Below are 20750 nucleotides of genomic sequence, written 5' to 3'. Positions count from 1 at the left end.
TGCACCGCCAGGATTGGAGACTGGGTGGACCCCCTTGTGCACAGCTGGCGCATGGGTCACTCCACCCCTTGTGTCCCGTGGCATATACTCCAGGAGGTAAGGGCGGCCTTACTGCCTGCCTCTCGGGCTTTCCTCGAGCAGGTCCTACAGGAGGGTGCTCCCTGCCTGCCCTTCATCCCTGGCCCTCCAGACCTCACCATCATGCCCCTGACCCCAAGCCTCCCCAGCTGCTCCCTCCGCACCATCTGAGTCGTCTGCACAACATGCAGCTGGCTCACCTCCGAACCACGCCTAGGAAACAGCTATATGCACTCGTGCTCCACACCCTTCACTTCCTCCCCCTCGTGTCCCACCCTGACACCAAGTGGCGGGACCTGCTACCACCCACAAAGGGTGAAGAGCCCTGGTGGACCAGTCTGTATTCCACCCTGGTCCCACGGCCCGCCAGGGATATTAGTTGGTGGCTCTTTCACAGAGCTGTGAGCATAGGCATGTACCTGGTGCCGTTCACCACCTCCCCCTTCTGCGGTGAGAGAGACCCTGGTGCAGATCTATCTTGAGTGCGCCAGTTTGCAGTCCCTTTTCTGGCTCCTCAAGTTCTGGCTGCACTTTTCCCCACACCTCCTGCTGTATGCGCACCCTGTCCACGGCCCCATGAAGTTGTGAGACCTCCTGACCAAGGTGGCCATCCACCATACCAGCAGGAGGAAGCTGGACGGGGATGTGCTCTGCAACTGTGGTGCCTATTTCCGCTCCTTTCTTCGGTCACATCTCCAGGCACAGTCTCTCTGGGTCATGTCCACTGGCTCCCTGGATGCCTTTGAGGAGCAGTGGGTGCTGTCTGGGGTTCTCTGCTTGGTGTCCCCCCTCTGGATCCCTAGTTTTGACCCTGTGACCCTCACTCCCATCCCTGTTTTGTCATTTGTTGTGCCCCAAAATTATTTGAGTCCTGGGTCCAGTAGCTCCTCCCCTTAGGCTTTAGATGTGCTAGAGCCTCAAGATGTGCTGCAGTGAGTCAGCCCTCAGGCATGCAGCAGCAGGCGAACATCAGCAGAGTCTGACCACTCAGATGACTCAGGTATTTCCACAACCCCAGCAGAGCTGCAAATCAGTCTGAGCAACAGCACTATCCGGCCAGGAACCCTCCTGCTGCCTCACAATGCAGCAGACTCTAGAGACTCTCAGCCTGCTCCTGCCCTAGCCTTGCCTGAGCCCTGTCCTTGCCCTGCACTAGCCTCACTCCAGCCTCGTCACCAACCCATTCCAGCCTTGTCTCTACCTCCTGATCCCTTCCAAACCCTGAGACACTGACTATCTGGTTTCGACCTTCAGCCCCTATCTGGACACTGACTGTGGTATTGACTTGACTTGTCTTTGGACTCCGATCACCCAGCTTTGACCTCTGGCCTGCACCTGGACTCTGACTATGGTTCTGATCCAGGTTAAGCTATGGACTGTGATCTTAGTTTTGACCCCAGCCTATCCCTGGATCTCAGTTTCAGAACCACTCTTGGCCCAGGCCCCACCCTAGGCCTAATTATGCCCATGCTCCAACCACTAGGCCTGATTATTGGATGCAGTGCCTGACAGCCTGGACTTTGCCCACAAGGGGCTGGGCTAGGCCCTTCCCCAAAGAATACCCAGGTAGGTGGTCTTTTCCCCAATCTTACACCTTTCTGGGTTTGTAGTTAGTCCAGCCCCTCATAGGAACCAAAGTATGGTGGTGATTTATGGTAGATGTTCCTCCCAATCTTGGCTGTAGATGACCACATCATCTAAATAGACTGCTGCATATAAGCCACAGAGGTGAAGAACTTGATCCATGAACCACTGGAATGTTGTTGGGGCACCGTGGAGGACAAAGGGCATAGGCTTAAATTGATAGAGGCCAAACAACTTGGCAAAGGTGCTTTTCTCTACTACCCCGCCAGACTACCTGCACCATAAACAAGTCTATGCAGGGCCTGGAGGTGGAAAGTGTGGACCGAGCTGCAGAGGCAGAGCAGGCCCTGTCCACCCTCCTCCAGGGAGAGGCTCAGGACACCCACAAAGACCCAGTGTATCCCCGGCCAGAAGAACTCCAGGATTTTCTTCTGGAGATGGGCCAGGCTACCCATGGCTGGGCTCAGGGTGTTGATCAGGTGCTAGAGCACGGACAGGACTAGCTGGCTGAGCACGAGTGCCCTTCCCCGCAGGGAAAGGCACCGGAGCAGCCCTGTCCATCTCTGTAGCTGCTCAGCCACCATGCCCTCCAAATCATGCCAGTTCTCCAGCAGGGAGGGACGGGCGGTGGAAAGGTAAATGCTCACATAGAGAAGCGGACCCCGCTCCACCGGATGGCCTGGAGGGTGGGTGGGAGGAGCTTGCTTGCCACCTGTCCCTGACCATCAGGCAGAGCTCTTGACCCAGTTGACCCAAGCAGAGGAAGCTTCCAAATAGATGGCTTGGCAAGCCTCCACCTGCACCAGGTCACCTGGATCCTGGACCATGAGGAGCTCGTTGCTGGCATATGCTGACAGGACAACCCGCAATTCCGGCTCGTGGAGCATGAACCCCCCCTTCCTGTGGAGGAATGGTTTAATGGCAAGGGTGTAAAGTTTGCCGGACAGCAGGCAGCCCAGATGCACCCCTTGTCTGAAGATGATGGGTTCAGTCAGGGTCCAGTTGGGCTTGACCAAACACTCTGCAGAGGTGTAGAGCACCTGGAGAAAGCGCACAAAGAGAGGCCCGAAGCCGAACGCCCGCAGAGTGCCCAGGAGACCTGTGGTCCACCCTTTTGAACACATTCTCCTGGTCCAGAGACAGGAGGGGGAATGACAGGGGCCACCCTACACCCGAGCTGGAGGAGGTCTGACAGGGGCCACCTTTAAAAATCTACTAATATTCTTACTAAGCAGCAGCTGACCAACAGAGAGCCACAAGCCCGCTCATACACACACTTCCTGATCCTGCTCACACTAAAGTCAATGGTAAAATATACTATTGATATCAGTGAAAACAGGATCGGGCCCATAACTAATCTTAACCAAAATAGCTAACACGTTTGCTTAACTATTTTCTTCAAGCAGCGCTCTCCTTTCAAGGAGACTGAATCCATCTCTCCCTGGAGTTTTATAAGGCAGCCTATCACTGAAGTGTCTGGGAGGAAGATTTTCAAAGGTATTACAGGTACCTACAGATGCAGTTAGGTGCCTAATAGGACTTTCAAAGTGCCTGACCAGGTTTAGTATCTAAATCCAATTGATTCTGAATGGGAGTGAGGTGCTTTGGAAGATCCCAAATTTCTTCACGCTTAGCAGAAACATTCTCTTTGGCCTGCAGAGTAAACTTGGCAACGTTCATGTCAAACCAGTTTTTTAAGGCAGAGTTCTAGGAGGGCTAAACTAGGACTTTTAATGGAAGTTTGCTGCATTATTAACTATTGAAAGAAGCTCCTCTCTCTCCATAATGTTGTATAATCAACGTACAGGGCCGGTGTGAGTACTGTACTTAATACTGCCAGCTTCCTAAGCTGGAAGTTTATATTAAAAAACAACAACAAATGGAGCATTATTTACAAGGACTTAGAGACTGTGCTTGCTTTCAAAAACCTACAAATGGTGCTATTAATTCTATAAACTGGAATCACTTAGCTAGAAACCACTTGACTCCCTGATCTGCTTCTCTCTTGCATCCCTTACAAGCTCTGCAGTTGGGGATGAAGCAAAGCTGGATTTTATTCTATTTAGATGCTTATACCATGCGCATTACCATAGGATCTGATCAGAGCAGGGTTCCGTCTGGCACACCTTACCAAGTCATTTGAGGCTAAGCCTTCAAAACTTTACCCCCTCAAAATGAATGCTTCAGGAAAGTAGGAGGAAGTGAAAAACATAAGGTTAGAATGGAAATTGGGACCCACCATTACATCTCTTGGCAGTTTCTGCTGCTGTCCAATGAAATGGTAAACAACCACATTTGTTTACCTTAGCTGATCATCTGTAGTTGTTCCATTTGCTACTGCCTGCTCCCCATGTTGCCCTGGCATCCTCTCCCCACATGCCCACTTCTGAATGTACTTTGGCACTATGCCCAGTTGGGAGCCTTGAAGGCTGGAGCAGACAGCTCCAGGAACAAGACACCACAGTAGTTCAGCTGCCTTTACTTCATGAGTTTTTCTTCTCATCTGTGTGCTTTTTGAAGAAGAAAATGTTTGCTGGTCAGAGAGGTTTTCCATTTGTGCCTCTTGCAGCTTTCCATTCCCAGTAAGAGGTTAGACTGGGCACAGTGCTTCACACTGAAAAGCACTATATGCACAGGAGGTGTTTAGACTTAATTTATTCCCTGCTCCTGGATAAAGATTATTGCAGCTGTGTGTTTTGGAAAACTATCAATGAAGGGAGTTCAGCTCCTACAACACACTTTGAATGGAGTACTGTACTCTGTATTTCCAGGTTCTGTTTTAATTACACTTGCATATTACCTTGGAGGAAGCTGAAATCTGGAAAATGTTTTCTCATATATGGTGCTTCAACCTTCCTGACCTTCTATTTTATACCAAGTACATTCATGTGTGCAAACGAGATCATCTAGTGTGGGGGCAGGGTCTGACTATCAGAAGCAGATGTGTTGCTGAGAGCTACCCAAGAAAGTGCACATTTGCCCTTGTGGGGTTCCACAGAGAGGTGACCTTCACCCCTCCTGCTGTGTGTGAGGAAGTTACAGGAGATAGTGAGAGGAGGTAGACTCTGGTGTCATCACTGTGTGAATGACACAGCTCTATAGCACTGTTATGAACTGGGTAAAACCTTGTTATGGGTTGAGTTAAAACCTTGCCGAGAGTGAGGTATGTGAATGCACCCTTTAACTTATCCTTACAGTTGTATTAATTTATCACAAGCCCTCACCTAAGATAAAAAGAGGTTGTGAACCCACCCAAGAGTTCTAGACTGTGGGGATAGAGGGCTTTTTGCTGAGTGGTATGTGGGTGAGAGAGAGAGAAAGATACAGGAAGGAAGGCAGGATGCAGAACCAGACAGACAGCAAGAAAATTAAGGAGCTGCCTATAAGTACTGGGAGAAGCCTAGAGAAACATGGGGTAGCAGTACAGTTTGCTTGCGGTGAGCCCAGGAGCTATGGTGTCTGCTCTTCCAGTGCCTGGCCAATAGCGAGACTGGACTGAGTGTGAATTGGTTGTGAGAGAAACACATGTAGGTTCCACTTGCTCTTCAGGAGCAGACTACAGCACCCCACAGCGCTGAAATAGAGAGGACACAGCAGAGATATCAGCAGGGGGCACAGTATGGGCTCTGTTCCCATCTAAATCAGCCCCAAAGAACAATACTTAGGCCCATACTGCACCACCACCCGGCAGTCATCCCCTGTTCCTCCCAGCCTTCAGGTGGCTCCATGTGGGGGATGGGGAACTGGCTGGGCACCATGGAGGAGGCAGTCCAGTAGCCTATTCTCCTGGCAGAGACAGGCGCTGACAGCTCCAAACAATCCTAGAATGAGAAACAGAGATAGAACAGCGCAGAACACCACGGAGTTTCACACAGGTGACTGAGAACACAACATTCAACAGCAAGGATGGCAAGACTGGAAGAACATGCTCTTCCGACCTCCTTGAGCACTAGCACCCTAAGGTGCTGTTTGTCATTGCACCCCCTCTCTCACCAGGCTGAAGCAGTCAAGCAGAGGCTCTGTGGGGACTTCTGGCTCTTTGCTGCAGTGTCCTGGCCTGTGAGGGTGAAGCAGAGTGGAGCAGGGCAGTGGCAGTGCCTCCAATTGTAAGCATGTAGCACATCGGGCAGGACTGTTTCATTAGAAGCTGACGGTGGGACAAAACAAACTGATGAACACCAGCTGATATCTTCTACAGACCCTGGCTACAACTGTACCAAGAGCAGAGCAGGCCAGCGATGGGAGTGGACAATAAGCCACGGACTTTGCCCATGATTATGTGGAGAAAAGCTGGGGAGGGGGGCAAAATGGAGAATGGGGAGTAACAGGAGGTGCAGGAAGGTGGACTGGACTGGCAGGACAGCAAGCCCCACCATCAGGCACCTGCTGCAGCAGTGACCTTCCACAAGCAGCCTTCCATGTTTTCCTTAAATCCGTGCCACAGCAGATGCCTAGCAGAATCCCCAACAGCAATGGCCTCGTCAAGGATACAGATCCACTGTCTCTGTATGCGATCACCAAGCACGCTTCCAGTTCTTTCCCCAAACAGTGTATCCAGGATGAGCACATCACTGTCACTCTTCCTGAGGCTGCCCTGCTTTTGTCCTTTGGTGAAGGTCTCAGCCCCAGTGACAATGCAATCAAAGACAGCATGGTACAGTGGCTGGGGCACTGGACTGGCAATCAGGGACTGGGTTCTATTCCGACCTCTACACTGACCTGATGTGTGACCTAGTGCATTCACTTCTGCTCTCTGTGCTTCAGCTTCCCAAAACCTGTGGAAGGGGGATAATGATGTGTACTCCATGTGGATTTAAGGAGTGACACGCCACGTGGATTTAAGGAGATCAGGTCTCCTTACATTTTTTAAGAGATTAAGATGCATTTCAATGCGGCCACATGCAAGGTCATATATCTAGGAAAAGAATGTTGGTTATACTTTTAAGATGAGGGACTGTCATCATGAATAGGTCAGAATATGAACAAGAGGCTGCTAGGCAGCTCTCCAACACCACATTCTACAAGCCATTACCCTCTGATCCCACTGAGGGTTACCAAAAGAAACTACATCATCTGCTCAAGAAACTCCCTGAAAAAGCACAAGAACAAATCTGCACAGACACACCCCTGGAACCCTGACCTGGGGTATTCTATCTGCTATCCAAGATCCATAAACCTGGAAATCCTGGACGCCCCATCATCCCAGGCATTGGCACCCTGACAGCAGGATTGTCTGGCTATGTAGACTCCCTCCTCAGGCCCTACGCTACCAGCACTCCTAGCTATCTTCAAGACACCACTGACTTCCTGGGGAAACTACAATCTATCGGTGATCTTCCTGAAAACACCATCTTAGCCACTATGGATGTAGAAGCCCTCTACACCAACATTCCACACAAAGATGGACTACAAGCCATCAGGAACAGTATCCCTGATAATGTCACGGCAAACCTGGTGGCTGAACTTTGTGACTTTGTCCTCACCCATAACTATTTCACATTTGGGGACAATGCATACCTTCAAATCAGCGGCACTGCTATGGGCCCACAGTATGCCAACATTTTTATGGCTGACTTAGAACAACACTTCCTCAGCTCTTGTCCCCTAATGCCCCTACTCTACTTGATGACATCTTCATCATCTGGCCCCATGGAAAAGAAGCCCTTGAGGAATTCCACCATGATTTCAACAATTTCCATGCCACCATCAACCTCAGCCTGGACCAGTCCACACAAGAGATCCACTTCCTGGACACTACAGTGCTAATAAGCGATGGTCACATAAACACCACCCTATACTGGAAACCTACTGACTGCTATACTTACCTACATGCCTCCAGCTTTCATCCAGACCACACCACACGATCCATTGTCTACAGCCAATCTCTACGATACAACTGCATTTGCTCCAACCCCTTAGACAGAGACAAACACCTACAAGATCTCTATCAAGCGTTCTTACAACTACAATACCCACCTGCTGAAGTGAAGAAACAGGCCTGTCTTTTATACTTCCTATTCCACCCACTGACTTCTTTTGGGAGGGGTGATTGCAGCCTGGCTTTGCCCACCAGGGTTCACGGAGTGGTCCCTTCCCCTCTGGCTCAGTGGGAGGCCACTCCACCTCACTACAGTGGGGAAAAAAGCAGGATGATATATTTAAAGCAGCTAAATGTAAATGTATACATCTAGGAACAAAGAATGTAGTCCACGATTACATGATGGGGGATTTTATCCTGGGAAGTCGTGACTCTGAAAAAGATTTGGGGGTCATTGTGGATAATCAGCTGAACATGTGCTCCCAATGCAACATTGTGGCTAAAAGTGCTAATGTGATCCTTGGAGGCGTAAACTGGGGAATCTCAAGTAGGAGTAGTGAGGTTATTTTACCTCTGCATTTGGCACTGGTATGACTGCTGCTGGAATACTGTGTCCAGCTCTGGTGCCCAGTATTCAAGAAGGATGTTGATAAATTGGAGAGGGCTCAGAGAAGAGCCACAAGAATGATTAAAGGATTAGAAAACCTGCCTTATCGACTCAAGGAGTGAATTTATTTAGTGTAACAAAGAGAAGAGATGGCTTGATTACAGTCTATAAGTACATACATGGGGGGACAGTTATTTAATAATGGGCTCTTTAACCTAGCAGAGAGAGGTATAACACAATTCAATGGCTGGAAATTTACATTAGACAAATTCAGACTGGAAATAAGGCACAAATCCTGCATCTTGGCAGGGGATTAGACTAGATGACCCTTGCAGTACCCTCTAACCCTCTGGTTCTATGATTCTATACATTTTTAAGAATGAGAGTAATTAACCATGGGAACAAATTGGCAAGGGTCATGGTGGATTCTCCATCACTGGCCATTTTTAAGTTAAGATTAGATGTTTTTCTAAGAGATCGGTGCTAGAAATCATTTTGGGGCAGTTCTCTGGCCTGTGTGATTCAGGTCAGACCCAATAATCAGAATGGTCCTTTCTGGCCTTGGGATATGGATCCATATATATCATACAGTGATAATGGAATACGTCTCATTCCAAGTATGGAGGGAGGATGTTGAACAGCATCTATTATAGTTAGATTTCAGAGTAGCAGCCGTGTTAGTCTGTATTAGCAAAAAGAAAAGGAGGACTTGTGGCACCTTAGAGACTAACAAATTTATTTGAACATAAGCTTTTGTGAGCTACACCTCACTTCATCGGATTCATGCAGTGGAAAATAGAGTGGGGAGATTTTATATACACAGAGAACATGAAACAATGGGTGTTACCATACAGACTGTAACAAGAGTGATCAGGTAAGGTGAGCTATTACCAGCAGGAGAAAAAAAAAACCTTTAGTAGTGATAATCAAGGTGGGCCATTTCCCGCAGTTGACAAGAACGTGTGAGGAACAGTAGGGGGCAAAATTAACATGGGGAAATAGTTTTACTTTGTGTAATGACCCATCCACTCCCAGTCTTTATTCAAGCCTAAGTTAACTGTATCCAGTTTGCAAATTAATTCCAATTCAGCAGTCTCTCATTGGAGTCTGTTTTTGAAGGTTTTTTGTTGAAGAATTGCCACTTTTAGGTCTGTAATCGAGTGACCAGAGAGATTAAAGTGTTCTCCGACTGGTTTTTGAATGTTATAATTCTTGACGTCTGACTTGTGTCCATTTATTCTTTTACGTAGAGACTGTCCGGTTTGGCCAATGTACATGGCAGAGGGGCATTGCTGGCACATGATGGCATATATCACATTGGTAGATGTGCAGGTGAACGAGCCTCTGATAGTGCGGCTGATGTGATTAGGTCCTAACAGCTGTTTTGCGGCGCTTAGGACTTTCTGGGAGGGGGGGGCAGAGTGGAGGTGCAGCGCTTCCTCGCTTCTCCCCCTCCTTCCCAGAAAGTCCTAAGCACCGCCGAACAGCTATTTAGCAGTAGGGGAAGTGCTGGGGTGGGGGAGGAGGCAGAGAACAGGAACTTCTGCAATGCTCCCTTATAAAGTCTCTGCTCTTCCACAAAATCTTACATGCAGTGGACAGAGCAGGCAGCCATACGACGTTATAAGGGAGCATTGCACAACTTTAAACGAGCATGTTCCCTAATTGAGCAGCAACGTAACTTTGAAACATTAAGCGGGAGGAAGTTAAGTGAGGAGTTACTATATGACATAACTGGAATATGTTTTATGCTACATATGCCATGTAACATATCTATGTAAAGGTTATAATCTACTGAATCTATTCATCCTATTTGTATGCATGTATCATTTTTGTATTCGAAGTTATGAATAGTGGCTGTGTGCTTGCTTGATTTTTAAGTAGCCTTAGTAAAGCATTTGGTCAGCTTCTTGAGAAAGGAATGTGAAAATTAAGTGTCCAGTCAAGAAGCACTTAACGGACAATGGATCTTGGAAGGCTCCAATCCACATAAGAAGTCTACATGAGGACGTTCAAAGTAGCATGTAAACCATGGCTACTACCTGTAAGTTCTGAGTCATGCATGGACATATGACTTGCCCATGTGACTCCAAAACTCCATCTTGTAGCTGGAATTCCACACAGGGGGAGGGAGAGGTATCCACCTACAAGAGAAAGTCTATTTAACCCCCTGGGAGACCCCTCCATTTTGTCTTCAGCTGGCTCAAGAGATAGCCTCTCCACCCCCAAGGATACCTGAAAGAAACTGGAACAAAGGACAGTAACTACAGGGGGTGTGAGTGATTGCTGGACCCAGACTAGAAGGAGACTAGACTGTAAAAGGAAGCTTACTGGAACTCCTCTGAGGGTAAGGTTATCTGTATTCAGTTTTCTTACTCTATTAGGCATAGACTTGCGGGTTTATTTTATTTTACTTGGTAATTCACTTTGTTCTGTCTGTTACTACTTGGAACCACTTAAATCCTACTTTCAGTATTCAATAAAATCACTTTTTACTTATTAATTAACCCAGAGTATGTATTAATACCTGGTGTTGGGAGGGAACAGCTGTGCATACCTCTCTATCAGTGTTATAGAGGGCGAACAATTTATGAGTTTACCCTGTATAAGCTTTATACAGGGTAAAATGGATTTATTTGGGGTTTGGACCCCATTGGGAGTTGGGCATCTGAGTGTTAAAGACAGGAACACTTCCCAAGCTGTTTTCAATTAAGCCTACAGCTGTTAGGGGACGTGGTTCAGACTTGGGTCTGAGTTTGCAGCAGGCTAGTGGGTCTGGTTCAAACCAGGCAGGGCCCTGAAGTCCCAAGCTGCCAGGGCAGGAAAGCAGGAGCAGAAGTAGTCTTGGCACATCAGTTGGCAGGCCCAAAGAGGTTTCTGTGATCCAACCCGTCACAAATATCTCCACACTGCTGGCTGTGGGACACGGAGACCAAACCCAACCGACGCAACCTGATTTATCCGCAACTAAAATCTGTCATATTCTGTTGTGTTGTGTCCAGTACAATTCTGTATCAACATTCCTCTCCATACACTGTTACTGATCACTGTGATAGATATAGGTGTCATGATGTAGGAGTTAGCTGCAGCAAGTTATCAGATCTTCCACGGCGATCTGAGGACGGGTGCAACTGCAGCTAGAGGGAGCTGGGAGCAGGTCTGAGCGGATGATCCGAAGGGCCTGTCTTGGCTCTAAAATAGAGGAATGTTTGAATGAGTTGTAAAAACTACTGCAGAGTCTCAGGGCCATTAGAACATCTGCAACCACCCTCTGTGGCAGCTGATACTCCACTAGGTACGTCAGGAAACAGGAATAGAAGAGTGCTTCCCTCCATTCTGACGCTCTGCTGCATGCTGTCGGTGCCCACCTGAACTCCCCTTCTGCCCTGGCATTCACACTCTGCCATGCAGCCTCTCTGCTCTGTGTGCTGCACCGCTGCCCTGGGAAGTTCTAGCAGGCTGTTGGCATACACCACACTGCATCACCAGGCTCAGTCGGAGCAGCCGAAGGGGGTGTCCTAGAGGGAATGCACAGGATAAGGATGAGCAGGTGCCAACAGCTGGAATGTCTGGAAAAGGTGACATAGTTAAGTGTATGTTAGGCTTAAATAGCTTGTGTTTGCTAAGCCCAGGCTAATGTTGTCTTTTATTGTAATTGAGAGAAGGCCTAAGGAATTCTCTCACACACTGTTCTTGTGTACTTTCCTCACTTCCTCCACTTGTCCACGAAAGACATAGTCCTGTGGTTTCTGACAGGGATATGGCTCAAAGGGAGCAGAGTTAAGACTGTGTAGGGGCAGTTAACAGACACCAAGGTCAAAAGGGACCATTGTGATAATCTAATCCGACCTCTTGTTTAACACAGGCCGTAGATCTTCCCCAAAATACTTTTTTTGGGGGGGACTAAATGTGGTGTGGGAGGCATTACCTTAAAACTAGGCATTACCTGGTTTTCAGAGGTTTAATGTAATCACCCTCCATGATCTGGAAGGGAACAAGGCATAAGATAATCTTAACTCTCCATTAACAAAGTGAATATTTATTGAACACGTCAGCATTTTCTTCATTGTTATTGACAACTATACTATCTCTTTCTGGTAATGGACCTATACCATCACTAGGATTTTTTGTTGTTGTTCCTGATATACTTTAAAATTCCCTCTTATATCTGTTAACCCCATTGACAATAGATTTTTTATTGATACCTTTAGCTTCCCTTACCAATTATCTGCACATCCTAACATCTCTATCTAATGCCCTTTATTTTCCCATTTATTATTACTTTTTTTGCTACTTTCATTTCCCTTCTTCTTAACCAGTATGGGTTTTTAGCTGAAGAAACTTTTTATGGCCATGGAGATGCAGTGGTGGTTTTGTTTTTTGTTTTTTATCTTGGCATCTAGTAAAATGTTTCTAAATAATTCCCTATTATCATTGAAATTTTTCTGTTTATTCCCCCTGCCCCAATCAATTTTGTTCATAATTGTTTTTAGCTTTGAAAAATTGACTCTTTAAAATGCCTAGTATATAGATACAAGTTGGGGCAGTATTTTGTTTGCACATAATGAATGCTATTAGGTTGTTTCAGATGAAGCATTTCATCCATTTCTGAGAACAGGATTAAGGGAAAATATGTTGTTCTGCCCATATTAAACATTCTTACCACCATTTCATTGATCCACTCCAATGCCTTCAGAGCAGAGATCTGAAATTTGACAATGGGGAAATGTCACATTGGGCCAGGCATGGGCCTTTTGTAATTCCTGTGAAAATCTGACCAAATTTGGCCAAATTATAAGTGTGTGAAAAATCTCAGTTTAACACATGTTCAGAAGAGGTTTGTTATTTTCTTATGAGTCCATCTGCACTGAGCACACATGCTCCACCCCCACTCATATCCTACATGCCAACCAGACTCCACATGCACCATTCCTATAGAGTAACTGAGCATGCTCCATCCTTTGGCCGAGTTAAACTCCCTGTAATTGCTCCTCACTGGAACTGAGAGTATGGAGACGGTCTCTCCTATGCTCTCAACACCCTCTGCCTCCCGCTAGTGCCCAGGAAACATGGAGAATGAGGAGGAAGCAGTCTGACCCAAATGGAAAGGGATGAAGAGCAGAGGGTGGGAGGAACAACAGTAGACTGGAATCAATAGGAGCAGAGAGAAACAGGGACAGAGGGACAAAAGACTGACTGGGGAGACAGAGGCATAATCATTAACTCATATTTCCACCCAGAATCTGAAAATGAACCCAGGATTCCTGGGTCTCACCCTTCCTCTCCTGTCTGTGAAACCACTGGCAAAATATGTGCTCCTTCCCCTTGTCGTGGTTGGTCTACAAGAGGATAACAGCCTACTACTGTTGTTAGTGCAATGGAGTGTTGTGAAGGCTGCTGAGTTGTTAATGCTGCTAGTGCTGTCCGGCGTTAGCTGCACCAGCAGAGAGTGCAGCTTGCTGAGTCAGCAGACCTCGCTGTTTTTCATAAAGAAAGACCACAGGCTCAGTTCAGTGGTGAAGGCGCTTGGCCAGGTTTATTGTCAACAAAGCATGGCACTATTGCCCGATAGGAGCTACAGGTACACTAACACATGCATGTCTACGACAATGGTGATGGTTCAATCAACACACCAGGATTCTGCCCCCTAGACCAGCACAAAGATATCCCTCCTATGACTTCTCCTTTTATACACTGATACAAACAAGTTATGGATCACACTCCAGATGATGTTAGTTACTACCCTTATCCTCGTACCTGCTAGTTTATCCATTATCATGTCATCCCCTCCTCATCTTTTGAGGGGTTGGTGTTGTGACACTGCACCCCATATTCTTCATAATTGTATGATTATATGATTACATAATTATGATGCATCTGGTACAAGATATGTCTTGTGAGGTGTCATTGGAAAAGTTTGATTTGCTGAATATGATTATCCTATTTGTAGGAATATATCATTTTTGTATCTGAAGTTAGGAATATTGACTATGTACCTGCATTTCAAATGTGGTTACACTGGGGTAACATCCACTAGGCAAAAAGCTTCCAGTCTAGACCGCTGGTTGTGAAGGGCCTATTCGGGGTAATGGGCCATTAGGGGCAACAACAGGCCTTAGGAGAAGCTTATCCCCCACCTGGTGAGCCTTCCTGAGAACACTCCAGACAGCCTATGAGTAATGGCTGCTATGACTCAGCAGGGCATGCTAGGGCATGTGACCAGACCATATGACACTGAACTCCATTTTGTTACCTGTATTTTTCCAGAGGCTGGCCTGGGAACTGAGTTTGGAACAAAGGGTTCCCATCCTATGGAAAAGCTACATAAGGTGGAGTGTGACATCATCTTGTGGCCTCACTCTCCACACAAGAGAACTCCTGGAACCACCTGAAGAACAAAGACTGAACTGGGGGAAGTGCTGGTCCCAGGCTAAAGGGATTTCTAGCCTGTGTATGGAAACTTGGTGGACTGCTTATATCTTCAGTCACAGTGAGAAATTGCTAATTCAAATCCCATTCATCTAGTATGTTAGACTTAGTTTGCGTTTTTGTTTATTTGCTAGGTAATCTGCTTTGATCTGTTTGCTATCACTTATAATCACTTAAAATCTATCTTTCTGTAGTTAATAAACTTATTTTATGCTTTATCTAAACCTGTGTGCCTTTAAGTGAAGTGTCTGAGGGAAAATCTCAGCTCAGTTAACATAGACATTGTGCTTATTCCTCTCCACATCGAGGGAGGGACAAACTGCGTAATAAATTCATACAGGGCAGGTTTTTGACCAGGACAGAATGGTACAACTCTGGGGTCCTAGGCTGGGGAGCTGGGGGTGCTTTGGCTGTAGCCTCTATATTGTGGTTCATGCAGTGGCTGGCCAGAGCCTGCAAGTAACTGCAGCTGGGTGTGTCCTTGCCTGTGTGAATGCTGGTGGGAGTGTAGGACTGGGAGTGGTCTGCAGCTTGTCACAGCAGCACAGTGTGAGAGGGTGCCCAAGCTGGTGAGTCAGGAGGCTCTGTGGTACTCCAGTTCCAGGTGGCACCCCAGGGGGCAGGGAAACTCATCACAGGTGTGTTCTTGTACCATCTCTTAGGAATATGTATTTACTTGAGATCTGTGTTTTTTTGTACAATCCTCTCTGGTCAGGAATGTGCTTACTTGGTTAGCGGATACCTAATGTGTTACTATTCTGCCAAGACCAGGCCTACTCTGTTCACACTGCTAGTTATGCTTAGGGTTCCAACAAGACCTACAACTACCTCTAGCAATTATCTCAAGTGGCAGAAGTCTGTGGTGTGGATCTAAAGGCCACAACCCTGCTGTATGTCTAATATAGGAGTTAATATGGTTCCAAATTCTGTATTTCAGGATAGATGCTAAATTACATACAAAACTACATTAAAATATAATTAAGGTTGCAAAGTAAAGCACTCAAAAGTCAGGAAACACCAGACTTTAGACTGACTGGGCAACCTTACTTTGCCCCCCTTGTGCACGTGCATTTTGATACAATCTTTCATTACAAGCTCACACCCTATCTTTTTCCCACAGGACCCCAGCATCAGTCAGTGCACAGGATGGACATTACTTAGAGAACGAATCAAGATAGTGCCCTCCCTCATCTCACAGGAGTGTTGTGAGAATACGTTCATTAATATTTGTGAAGCACCCAAAGCATAGCAATGACCGGCACAGAGAATTCCATGAAAAAATTAATACTCCTTTAGTCAGAGCATGGTTTGAGGAGCATGCAGTAAATAAGATCTAGAGCCAGACGCTGACCAATGAATAGCAAGAGAAATATTGAATAGCTGCTCATTCAGTGAGCACCGTCCACCCTTCTTTAGAGAGATGGTTGGCCTGTTAGAGCTAAAATTAGTCTTTAGGAATTCTTATGCTAATTTTGTCTTTATGATGGATTGCATTTTTAAAACAACTGCGAAGGGCACCTGGAGATTAGGGATTGTCACTTCTCTCTTTTTTGGCTGCACTTAGAAACCTAAATAAAAAGAAATATATACAAATATTCCAGGGCTTCCAGACTCCCAAGCTAGCTGGCTCCCTGGGATGCCAACCCAGGCTACTAGCACTGGTAAAACTGACAAGAATGTCAATTTCACTTAGCTGCTGTTGGGGTCCCAGAGAGCAGATTTAATTTTGGAAACACCAGGTTTTGGTGTTTCTGAAAACAAAACTATTTGGGGATTTCTCATTTGCAATTTTTCCCATGAAGCAGAAATCCCATGTTTTGGTGAGTTCTAACTGTAACCTCTGAGTCTGCTGTTGGCATAAGATACAAGGCTCTGAATTCCTATGTGAAGGGGGATGCTTACCACCTGTGCTGCCTAGTGGTTGGATAGGGGTGTAGCAGGTTGTCTTGCTCCTGGGCATCCCCGTTTCTTACTGCCACTCCTCAGTGGTCTGTCCTTCCAATGACAGTCCAGGTCATGTGTTCAAGTCTGTCCTTCTCAGGGTATAAATAGAGGAAGAGCCTTCAAGATTAAGCAGGGGACTCAAGGCTCCCCTGCGCTTGGGTCAAGTCTGCACCCATTTATATTCTGGGTTTTCTCCCCCAACTAGGGTCCCTGCATCAGGGACAAGGCCACTGTAGTTGTCCTCCTTTCAGGGTTGATAGTGGAGCCCAGGCCTACCCTCTCCATTGGGCTCTGATCCAGGGCCCAACAGTAGGCAGCCAAGTCCTGCACCCTGAGGTGCTATGCAGCTGCCTCCCCAGACCACATCCTACCAGTCCCCTCTCTTCCCACATGGTAAAGTAAGGAACTAAAACATAAAGATAAGTCTCTAATCCCCAGAGGGTCACAGGTGCCTTCTCAATAGACTTGGTCAGATTACAATAGCCAAGTCCCAGGAGCTCAGAATCTGCATCAGCTCATCTCCACTGTCTACCCAGCAGTAAGCCACTCTGCTTCCCTTTTTAAGTTTCTCCTCCAGCCTATCCAGGCTTTGTAGGTGCCAGAGGCGCCAACTTCACCAGTTCGTGGGGGGTGCTTGACCCCTGCTCCACCCCAGGCCCCATCCTGCCCCTTCCCCAAAGTCCCCCCCACCCCTTCCTGCCCTCTCCCCACCTCAGCCCCTCCTGCACGCTACTGAACAGCTGATCACGGCTGGCAGAAGGCACTGGGACAGAGGAGGAGGAGCTGATCTGCAGGACTGCTGGTGGGTGCTGAGTATCCACTATTTTTTTTTCCATGGGTGCGCCAGACCCCATGGAGTCAGCGCCTATGTTAGGTGCCATGGAATGGGGCCTTCTGGGCCCAGAGCAGTTCTTCAACCCCTTCTTTTCCAGTGTGGGGTTTATGCATCCCATCACAGCCTCCCAAAGATTACTCCATCTAGGTATTCCTTATTTAGGAGTGCCTTAAATCCAAAATTTCTGCACTAGAATAATGGTATCCCCTCACTTTAAGTTTTCTGGGGGGAAAACCTCAAACTTTAATCAATATTCCACTATTTTTAACGTAACATACTTACATGCCCCATTATCATAGACCTGAACCCTTCACACTCTTTAATGTATTGACTCTCACAACGCCCCTGTAAGGTAGGATAGTTCTATCATTCCCATTTTACAGATAGGAAACTGAGGCACGGAGACTATATGACTTGCCCAAGGTCAAAAAAAATTGTGCACAGCAGAGACTTGAACTGGGGCCTCAAGTTGCTGGCAAATGCCCCAACCACTGGACCATCCTTCCTCTAAATTAGCAATTTTATTTGCATTTCTCTTCTGTTTGCTGCTTTTTAATTTTGCTCTGCTAGTGAATGGCAGCTTCATCCGTTTCTTTGAAACTTATCTCTGACAGGACCACTCGTTCACCAATTTCTGCAATTACAAAGTTTTCATCAGTGATAGTTTTGCACATATATCTTGTCTGTTTGAGACACCTGGATCCTCCCCTCTTACCCTGGCTTCTGCTATGGTCTCTTACAGCAGCTTCTCCTCACTCACTCCCCACCTCAAAGCCCACACAGCAAGGGATGATCATCCTCTCCTGCTAGTTCCAAACACTGTCTACTGTCCTTTCTCCTACTTTGAACAGCATTTCATGCAACTCTTCTGTCCTCCATGTAGTCACCTATCTGATTCCTCCTCAGCCACCTTCCTTGCTGATTTTGACTCTTAGCTCTCCTTATTTTCAACTCCCATATATAGATGACCCATCTGATCCTTTAGCTTCCTACTTTCTTCTCCTCACCTCATTTGACCTGCAATGCTCAGTCAAGTCTCCCACACACCCGAATGGTGACTCACTCTTTACCAAGCACGTGTACCTCTCTAATCTTTCCAATAACCAAATTTCGTGTCTCCAACCACCGACTCACTTCCTCCAACTTGTCTCCCTCACACCACTCTGCCTTCCAATCCATCAGGGTGGATAAAAATCAAGGATTTAAAAAAAATTTTTTTTAAATCCGACTTTTTTGATTTAAAGTGGATTTTTGAGGAAAAAACCTATCTAAAGATAGTTTTAATTAAGATACATTATAGCGCAAAGATATCTCATAATGGAATATGGATTATAAATTCTAATTCTATAGTATGAGACAATATATTTATGTAATGTTTAAGAAAAGTTTTGTAAATGAATTCCAATAGTTCATGGATTAGGGACCCAATCTTATGGGGTTCCAGGGGCTTCTGTATAGCTTGTTTCGGTTAATCTTTCTATCTACCCAATGGACTCAGAGCTCAGTCTAGAAGATACCATCAGAGATGCTTAGTTTAGCAGTTCTCAAACTGTGGATTTGTGTCTCCAGAGATAACATGCTTGTTAACACCAAAAATGTTTTAAATAAGTAAATATATAGAGGTGAGAAATAATAGACCTCAACCCTTAATAATATCTATGAATATCTATTGTCCCTCTGCAAATTTGTGTACACAGAGTCAATCCCTTACCTCTCTAAAAGTGCAAAGTTTCAAAAAGTTCAGTGAATAGAAGATTGTTGGGGGCGGAATAGATCTGGACAAGGAGAAGACATCTGGAGATAAATGTGAGAAGGGAGGGACAGGCAGTAGAAACAAAAGTGAAACTATTTGAGCAGCATATTCCAGAAGTCTTGAGGTCTTTCTGAGTGTAGCCTTCATTGATTTGAGATCTACCATACCATTCTCTCACTAGAAGGGAAAACCTATAATTGCAGCAGGCCATAAAAGAGACCCAGTTTGGGAATATTTTAATGAAGTTCCTCTACCTGTGGGTAAGACAGGCATGCATGCAAAATGCAAACAGTGCAACAAAGAAATGCAAGGCCTGGTTGCCGGAATGAAACCATATCATGAGAAGTGTTCCTTCTCAGGAGGAAGCCGCGTTGAAGATGATGAAAGGAACAAGTCTGAACATGCAGGATCTTCAGGTTGGTAACAACCAACAAGAATGCACTTTTATGTAGAAATCCATGATTAAATCGAGTCTTCCTGACTAGTGATTTAAATCAAATCCACCCTGCAATCCATCAACATGCCCAACTCTTCAGGCCCCTTATCTACCTCCTTCTTCACTGTCTTCCTTTGATTCATTTATGTCGTCCACAACATGATTTTCTCCATCATCAATTCATTTCCTCATCTCTTTCTCCACAAGATACTTTCCACCAATCCCCAGCTCTGGTTTATTTAACATTCACGTCTTCCATTCTTGCTGTCGTGTAGCTAAGTGTCTCTGGGGAAAATCCTGCAATTTTACAGAATTACTCCATCACACATTTGTTCTTTCCTCTTTCAGCTCTGCCATTTTCCAGGTCAAGCAGCACAACTTTCCACCCTCATTGATTTCACACCTATTCCTCGCCTCTTGCCACCTGTAACTCATTTCTAACCCCTCCCTCCCAACATCTTGCAGGATATTTCCATATTTTTCAAAGATGAATAAAATCTGATTATCTTCATGCTCCTTCTTAAACCCAGTCACCAACACTTAAGTGTGTCACCACTCTCCACCTCTAATTCTTCCACTTGCTCCAGTGACTGTCCTTTGCCACCACTCTCACTTTCTCCCTTATCTTTTTCAACTTCCCACACTTCTCAGGTTCCTTTCCCTTACAAGTAAGCTCTGGTCAATTCCATCATAAAAAACCCGACCAACCAACCAAAAACATGTTTCAACTTCTATCTCTATCACCCTCTTTCCCTTCTCCCCTTGCATCCAAATTCATTGATCTTGCTGTCTACAACCAGTGTTGAAAGTTCCTCTCCTCCAACTCCAGTCTGGCTTCTGCCCTCTCCATTTCACTAACTCAGCTCTCAGAATCTCTATTGACCTCTAACCAACCAAAACTCAGAACCCCTGGGGCACTCCACTTGACACCGGCTGCCAACTAGACATGGAGCCATTGATCACTACCCGTTGAGCCCGACAATCTAGCCAGCTTTCTACCCACCTTATAGTGCATTCATCCAGCCCATACTTCCTTAACTTGCTGACAAGAATGCTGTGGGAGACCGTGTCAAAAGCTTTGCTAAAGTCAAGAAACAATACATCCACTGCTTTCCCTTCATCCACAGAACCAGTAATCTCATCATAAAAGGCGATTAGATTAGTCAGGCATGACCTTCCCTTGGTGAATCCATGCTGACTGTTCCTGATCACTTTCCTCTCCTCTAAGTGCTTCAGGATTGATTCTTTGAGGACCTGCTCCATGAT

General features: G+C 46.2%; 1 long non-coding RNA gene across 1 annotated transcript in view; it reads left to right on the top strand.

The window, feature by feature from the left end:
* Positions 1–14649, top strand: part of LOC119567940 — a 43434-nt gene extending 28785 nt beyond the window's left edge. The window contains exon 4 of the long non-coding RNA XR_006285497.1: positions 14355–14649. This is a non-coding gene — a long non-coding RNA (uncharacterized LOC119567940). The remainder of the gene's footprint in view (positions 1–14354) is intronic.
* Positions 14650–20750: the final 6101 nt, after the last annotated feature.

The sequence above is a fragment of the Chelonia mydas genome, chromosome 13 (genome assembly GCF_015237465.2).
Source record: "Chelonia mydas isolate rCheMyd1 chromosome 13, rCheMyd1.pri.v2, whole genome shotgun sequence".
Classification (NCBI taxonomy): Eukaryota; Metazoa; Chordata; order Testudines; family Cheloniidae; genus Chelonia; species Chelonia mydas.
The sequence above is the reverse complement of the archived record's forward strand: the minus strand, read 5'-3'. Positions and strand labels throughout refer to the sequence as shown.